Source organism: Bos javanicus, chromosome 6, assembly GCF_032452875.1.
Source record: "Bos javanicus breed banteng chromosome 6, ARS-OSU_banteng_1.0, whole genome shotgun sequence".
Lineage (NCBI taxonomy): Eukaryota > Metazoa > Chordata > Mammalia > Artiodactyla > Bovidae > Bos > Bos javanicus.
Genome location: NC_083873.1, coordinates 48,194,804 through 48,202,753, shown reverse-complemented (window position 1 = coordinate 48,202,753; position 7,950 = coordinate 48,194,804).

Below are 7,950 nucleotides of genomic sequence, written 5' to 3'. Positions count from 1 at the left end.
CTGTCTCAAACAAATGGAATAGGAACACAAACTTTTATGCTAATTACAGTCAATGTTTACACTTTAAATGTTTACACTTTCTGGGAGTAACACACCATATACAATCACAGAATATAGCTCCTGTGTATTATTAATATCTCATACCGCCAGGATAATATCCTTAAAAATATGCTCAGATTCTGATCTCCATCTTGTAAAATCCTTCAGCAGCTTCCAAGATCAACAAAGATCCAAGCCAGAATCTATTGAGTTACATATTACAACCATTTGATCCTATTTCTTGCCTCCATACGGGCCATTCTTTTTTCACATAGTGGGCTTCCCTGGTGGTTCAGTGGTAGAGAATCTGCCTGCCAACACAGGAGCTCTGGGAGATGAGAGTTCAATCCCTGGGTGGGAAGATCCCCTAGAGGAGAGAATAGCAACCCATTCCAGTGTTCTTCCCTGCAGAATCCTATGGACAGAGAAGCTTAGCAGGCTACAGTCCATAGGGTTGCAAAGAGTCACACAACTGAGCATGCACGTTTCTTACACTCTTTCAGGTAACATCTGCAACAATTTATTTCTAAAGTACTTTCAACATAGCTTGATATACTACATCATTGGTTTTGTATATCATACTTGGCCTACTGGAAAGCATTCCCCTCTTCCTTGGCCACATGACAATATTCTATCAATGAAGACTTAAACCTGAACCTTGCTGACCTTTATACCTCCCATCATGGGTGGAGATGAGTTCTCACTGTTCTTCATATCAGCACCCTTCATATTTGTACTTGTTGATTACTTTGTCTCTCTTAGGTAAAGAAACTTTTTATATGAATATTTTTATCCTTTAAGAGATGGCTTCCAAATATTTGAAACTGTAATAAGTGCACACTTTAAGAATGGGTCTTAGAACACAAATATGTGTGTGTGTGTTTCTGTGTCTGTCCATAAATCTCATGTATATAGAACTGATCTTACTGATCAAAATCCGTGATATTTGCTCTTCTTTTATTTATTATCTTCTACCTATTGCATAACTAACTGGAAACTACTGTCTCTCCCACTCTTCTACCTGTCTCTCATGTCTAAGTAAAAGTAGTACCATCTGCTCAATTATTCCAGCACACATCTGAGAGTCATATTTATTGCTCCCTTTTCCTCATCCCTCTCATGTAAACCAGTGCATCTTGAATCCACTGCTTCCATTTCAACTCACGTGTCAGTCCAGACCATAGCGATTCCCTATTTGGGTCATTGAAATAGCCACCACTTGGCCTTCATGTGTTCATAATTATCATTCTATAACCTTTAAAAAATTAAAACAAAAACCAGGATTGCACTTCCTCTGAAGTTTCTAGGAAACAATATCTCCTTGTCTCTTTAAGCTTCTGGTGGGCTCCGGAGGTTGCCTGACTCGTGACTGCATAGCTCCAGTCTCTGCCTTCATCTTCACTTGGCTTTCTCCCTTGTGTATCTCAAATTCCCCTTTGCCAATTTCTTATAAAGGTATCTGTTGATATGTTTTGGGACCATCCTAATTCAAGTATATCTTTATCTTGAAACATTTAACTTAATTATATCTGTGAAGATTCTCTTTCCAAATAAAGTCAGAAATATAGATTTCAGGTGGATACATCTTTTTAGGTGGCAGGGGAGGAGTTACAATTTAATGGCTTGGTGACTTACTAATGCCTAGAAGTATCATATTTTTACATTACATTCTGTATTAACAGTAGATATGAAATCAGAGGTAAAGGAGTTCAATAAAAATTAATTTATTAGATTTTTTCATCTTTTATAATTTTTAATTTGTGTTTATATGATTTTGTTTGTGCCCCAGGTTAGATGATAAGCTTATGAGGGCAGATATCATATGTATCATTTTGAGCAGTACTTATAAGTCCATGTGCCAATGACATTGTCAGCATTCAATGTATATGTTGGACAAATAAACTGATTATTGAAGAAAATAAGGGATGGATAGACAGTGAAAGAAGTTCATTGATCCATTGAAAGATGATTAGTATCTGTTATGCTACTCCCATGTCTTGGAAATAACCTTTTTGGAATACCTTACTAAAATTATATTCTGAAAAGGGCCCAGGTCAGTCCTTCTCCTTTACAAACACTCAAAAATGGAGGATTTACACTGAGAATTGGAAACTGTCAAATTGCCTATTGGAAATAGAAGTAAAGCTTGACCTAGATGGAGTCTTATAAAGCACTTGCTTTTTCCTACAGAGAAACACAAAATGTCGTGTAATGAAACATTTATTTTTAGCTCAATTTGATATGCTTGATTTCATGTAATAATTCTTTTTTAATACTTTGTGTAAAATATCCATTATATGGCTCAAAGGAAATATAAAGCATACTTAACATTCATTACAGTAACATTGTTAGAAAAATAATTTTGCATATATCATAATTAATGAAAGAGGAAAAGTAAAGAATGTTATTCAAACCACATTCAAGTGACAACACAGCTAGCTAGATATTTTATATGGATAAGTAAGAAGTTATAGCCCACAAATTAACAGATGAATGTGTTAGTTGCTCAGTCATGTCCAACTGTTTGCACCCCATGGTCTGTCCATGGAATTCTCCAGGCAAGAATACTCAGTGGGTTGCCATTCCTTTCTCCTGGGGATCTTCCCAAACCAGGGATCAAACCCGGCTCTCCAGCAGTGTGGCAGATTCTTTACCATCTGAGCTACCAGAGAAGCCTATCTATATGAAAAGAAATATTAGGCATTGTTAATCTTAAACCAAGAAAAATCTAAGTCCATTTAAGTAAAAAAAAAAAAAAAATAGCTTTTAAAGATGTTAATTAATTATAGAACAAATGGTTCCTAATCTCTTTAGAAATATTAACATTGTAATAAATTAGGTTAAGACTTCAATTATGAATATCTTTGAATCATTGCAAAATTAAAATATTGCTCAATTGTTTATTTAGAATTCTGTCTTTGACTTCAAAAATTGAAAACAAAAGTTATGATTAAAATGTGCATTGCTATTCACCTTTCACACATTAAAAGAGCAAACGAGAAAATTAATATAATAGGCATCAAAAAGAAAATGGCATTTCATTAAAATTACTCAGGTTTGTATCATTTTTTATTAAATACCCATTATGTTAAATATATATGTATATATACTATATATGCATACTTTCACTTTATGACTCAATGTTTGACAAAAGATGTAAGCATAGAAAGTGAGTATTTGGAATTGAAGTTACATTTAACTCTGCAGAAAATGTATGTATTCTCGTAGACATTTATTGACCATCAAATATGTGACTGGAGAAGGAAGTGGCAACCCACTCCAGTATTCTTGTCTGGAAAACTCTCATGGACAGAGGAGGCTGGAAGGTTATAGTTCATGGAGTTGCAAAAGCATTGGATGAAACTTGATGACTAAATGACAACAATAAATAAATGATAGGGACTCTACTTTGTGTAAATTTTGATGACATATACTGCCTTTCCTCCAAGAGATCACTTTTTAGTCTTATAAGGATTTTGTTATGTTTCCTATGTGGTAAGCATTATGCTATTTGTTGGGTATATAACAGTGAATAGCAAGCCTGCAATGATCTACTTTTCTCCATTACACACACATTAAAATAATCTATACATTTCTTTGATTTAACCCAAATTCTTTTTCCTTTGTCCATGGCTAACAGACTTATTCACTTGTTAGTGAATCCCCTCTAAGATTAAGGAAATAAATTCAAACTCTCCTATCATATTTCACCAATCCACTCTCTATAAAGCCCATTACTAGCATTAATCACTTTCATTAAAATACAAATTCTGTTCTAGAAGTCAAAAGGAACTCTAATTTAATCTCAGATATTTTTACCTCTAATTTATGTAGGTTATTTATCATTCCTTTTGCCTGTCCTCATTTCCACAATGATTCCAATGGCTAATCCTTTCCAATACTTTAAATTTTCTCTTAAATATCATTTCCACAGAAAAATCATCTCTGGTAACTCCATTTTCTTAGTTCCTTACCTTCCAAAATATTATCAACTGGAGTACCTTGTAAGTTTGTTGAACAGTATAAATGGGTGAATATGTTAATAAGATTTCAATTATTAGGAATTAGAAATAGGTCTACAGGAACTATAAATAAACAAACAGACATTTATAATTTTGAAAAGTACTATGATGGTATGGGAGAAGGCAATGGCACCCCACTCCAGTACTCTTGCCTGGAAAATCCAATGGACGGAGGAGCCTGGTAGGCTACAGTCCATGGGGTCGCTAAGATTCAGACACGACTGAGCGACTTCACTTTCCCTTTTCACTTTCATGCATTGGAGAAGGAAATGGCAACCCACTCCAGTGTTCTTGCCTGGAGAATCCCAGGGACGGGGGAGCTTGGTGGGCTGCGGTCTCTGGGGTCGCACAGAGTCGGACACGACTGAAGCAACTTAGCAGCAGCAGCAGCAGCATGATGGTATATGTACAGGTTATATAACAGTTAACAAAAATGTTAAACCTAACTTACTCCCTGTTTCCACAGAATGTATAAACAAGGATATAAAAGATAAGCAGAACTGACAAATCAAGGCTGGGAAATTGAGAAAGAATTGAAAAGTTTGGAGAAAGATTTGTAAGCCATATAAAGAAAAAATACATTGGGAATTGGACATTGGAAGGTGATAAGGAATAAAAAACAGCCTTCCCTGGTGGCTCAGTTGGTAAAAAATAAACAAGAGAGGATTGAACCTTGAAGTGCTTTATAATTCATGTGAGGAACTAGGTCCTCATGCTGGGAACAACTGGGAGTCATTGCATATACTTCAGTTATCAGTAACCTCTTGATATAGAATGAGGGGGAGAGAGATGTTATTTTTATGTTGCTGCCATTACAAATTGCCACAAATTTAGCAACTTAACACCTATTTATTATCTCATGATTTACATGAGTTAGAAGTCTGTGCACAGTGTGGTCCAGTTGGTTGTGTGTGTGCTTAGAGGTCACAAGGCTGGAATCCAGTGTTAGCAGAGTTGTGTTCCTTTCATGTTGCCAGTCTCTTCAAGATGACGGCAGAATTCACTTCCATAGGGGTAGACTGAAGTCCTTGCTTCCTGGTTGGTTGCCAGTTAGGGGTCATTCTCAGCTTCTAGAGTCTCAACCATATCCCTTGACTCATGGCCCCTTTGAAAGCCAGCAACAGCTGGTCAGTTACTTCTCAGACCTCTCTGCCTCATCTTTTTTACATAGTTCTGCCATCTCTTCTATTAGTAAGGGCTCAAGTGATTACACTGGTTAATTTGTATAACACAGTGTATCTCTCTGTCTTAAGGTCAGTTGATTACTAACTTGAAGTCCTCTGCAATTTCCCTTAGTTTAATATTTTATATTTCCGTTTTTCTTTCACTGAATTTTAATATCGTTATAATTTATTTTGGTGTGCAGTAGGAATCATATCTGAATTCCTTCCTCACTGATCTCTAGTAACCAATACGAATGTTTATTAGCCTCATTTTCTTAAATTTTTAAATGGTTTTTATGGAAAACTAGTTTTTCTTAACTGCTCCCATTTCGAAAGCATTCTAAGCTATTTTTATATTTAGTTTTTGAAAATCCAAGTGTGTGTGTTTATAAGACATTTATGGGCATGATACTATACTACTGAGCTTATGATGAGGAAAAACATGTTTAGTATATAAAAATATCTCCATTGATATGTTTTATTCACCTAAAAAGATGAATGAATGTTAGGAGAAATGAAAAAAATGAGCAAAGTAAAAAGACCCATAGTAGGCAAAAATATATATTCCCTTGGCCTTAATTGAAAGGTATCAAATGTCAAAGAAATATGGGGAATAAAGAATGAAATAAGACCAAGACCAAAAAGCCCCCAAGGCTTTTAGGGGGACCTTTTTTGGGGAGGGTTTACAGGTGGTGCAGAAGGTAAAGCGTCTGCCTGCAATGCGGGAGACCTGGGTTCAATCCCTGGGTTGGGAAGATCCCCTGGAGAAGGAAATGGCAACCCACTCCAGTACTCTTGACTGGAAAATTCCATGGATGGAGGAGCCTGGTAGTCTACAGTCCATGGGAACACAAAGAGTCTAACATGACTGAGCAACTTCACTTCTAGGGGCTTTAGTTGCAAGTTAAATATAGGTGATTTAAAAATTTCTCCTTGAAACATATATTTTTATATTTTATAAAAACTATTTTATAAATATTTTATAAAAACTATTTTTGTTCTACTTCCTTATATATCAAAGTAACAAATTTTTTTTTTTAAGCTCTGGTTTGGCTCAACTATGCTTAGAAGTTATAATTGATAATGACAACCGGGGAGAGAAAAATCCATGAAGATGACAATCAAGTTGAATTAGAATGTGTAATCTAGTTCATTTTATGCACCTGGGGGGTTTGTTGTCAAAGTTCAAATTTTGATGTGTGGTTGTAAATAAAGGCGTCAATTCCCTTAAGCAATAATTCTCAACTTTGGTTGAATATTATGTATAATTAGTTGGGAAGCTTTAAAAATCCCAATGCTCAAACCACACCCCAGAGCAATTAGATTGGCATCTCTGGGGTTGGCATCTAGTTAGCAATACTTTTTAAAGCTCCCCAGGTGATTATAATGTGCAGCTAAAGCTGAGAACCACTGCTTCAGAGTGGTATTATATATTTATTAAATCATGTATATGTGTTTGTGTGGGCTTCCCAGTGACTCAGCACTGAAATATCTGCCTGCAATGCAGGAGTCACAGGAGATGAAGGTTCAGTTCCTGGGTCAGGAAGATCCCCTGGAGGAGGGCATGGAAAGCCACTCCAGTATTCTTTCCTGGAGAATCCCAAGGATAGAGGAGCTTCTCGGACTACAGTCCATAGGGTCCCAAAGGGTCAGACACCATTGAAGTGACTTAGCACACAGCACACATATGTATGTGTATATTTACATAAGTGTTACATGTTTATTTCTTAACTTTCTGTTCTACTGATTTCCTTTCTGGTATAATATTTGAATTACTGTTAATTCTTTAATGTTTGAATATAATTTGAAATAGGCATTTTTATATTTTTCTAAGTATTTTTATATTGTAGTTATTTTTTAAACAGTTATTTTAATTTAAATAGAATCTACAAATGCCCTATATATTCATCAGTGTTCATATTTCATTTACCATTAAAGTAGATACTATTTATTCCCTATTTTTTTTTATTCATTACTCTTATAATAGAGAAATATATGGATCTGGAATTGGGCAATTTTTTTAAAGTTTTTGCAGTTTTTGCCTGATTTATTAAAATACATATCAGATACAGAAATGGTATGTAAATTGATTTTCCTCTTTAAACACTGGTGATTCTGCACTTGAAATCCTTAGATCAGAGAAAAAACTACCAACATATTTTTAATACTTTCAAAGGAAAAGAATTTAGAAATGATCAAATATTTTGAAATTTCTGACCATAACTCACTGTAAACAAAATCATATCTCAGTATATTTATATACACTTAACCAAAAATTAAGTTTCATGATGCAGTATTAACCTTTAGTATGTGTGATGCTCCTATGATGTTCTCTCTTCTAGTCTACTCTATGTTAGTCTTAATAATATTTGTCACAATACACAAAATTGTTTTCATATCCTAATTAAGTATTGAGAGATATTTGAAGATTATTTTTAGTCCAATACCTTTATTTAATAGATAAGCTAAGGACCGCAATAGTTTAGAGTAGCTTTTGTCCAATGGTTACACATGGTAACCCTTGATGTTAATAGCATTCTATTCAGTGGCTGGATCTTATCAAAGTTTTGTCACATCAAGTCTCCTCAGGGTTGATTATTCATCAATATTACATCAGATATACATAAAAGATATAGATTACCAGGCACTTCCACCTGGAATTGCTAATTAAACTAGTTTTTCCCACCTCATGTGAAGAGTTGACTCATTGGAAAAGACTCTGATGC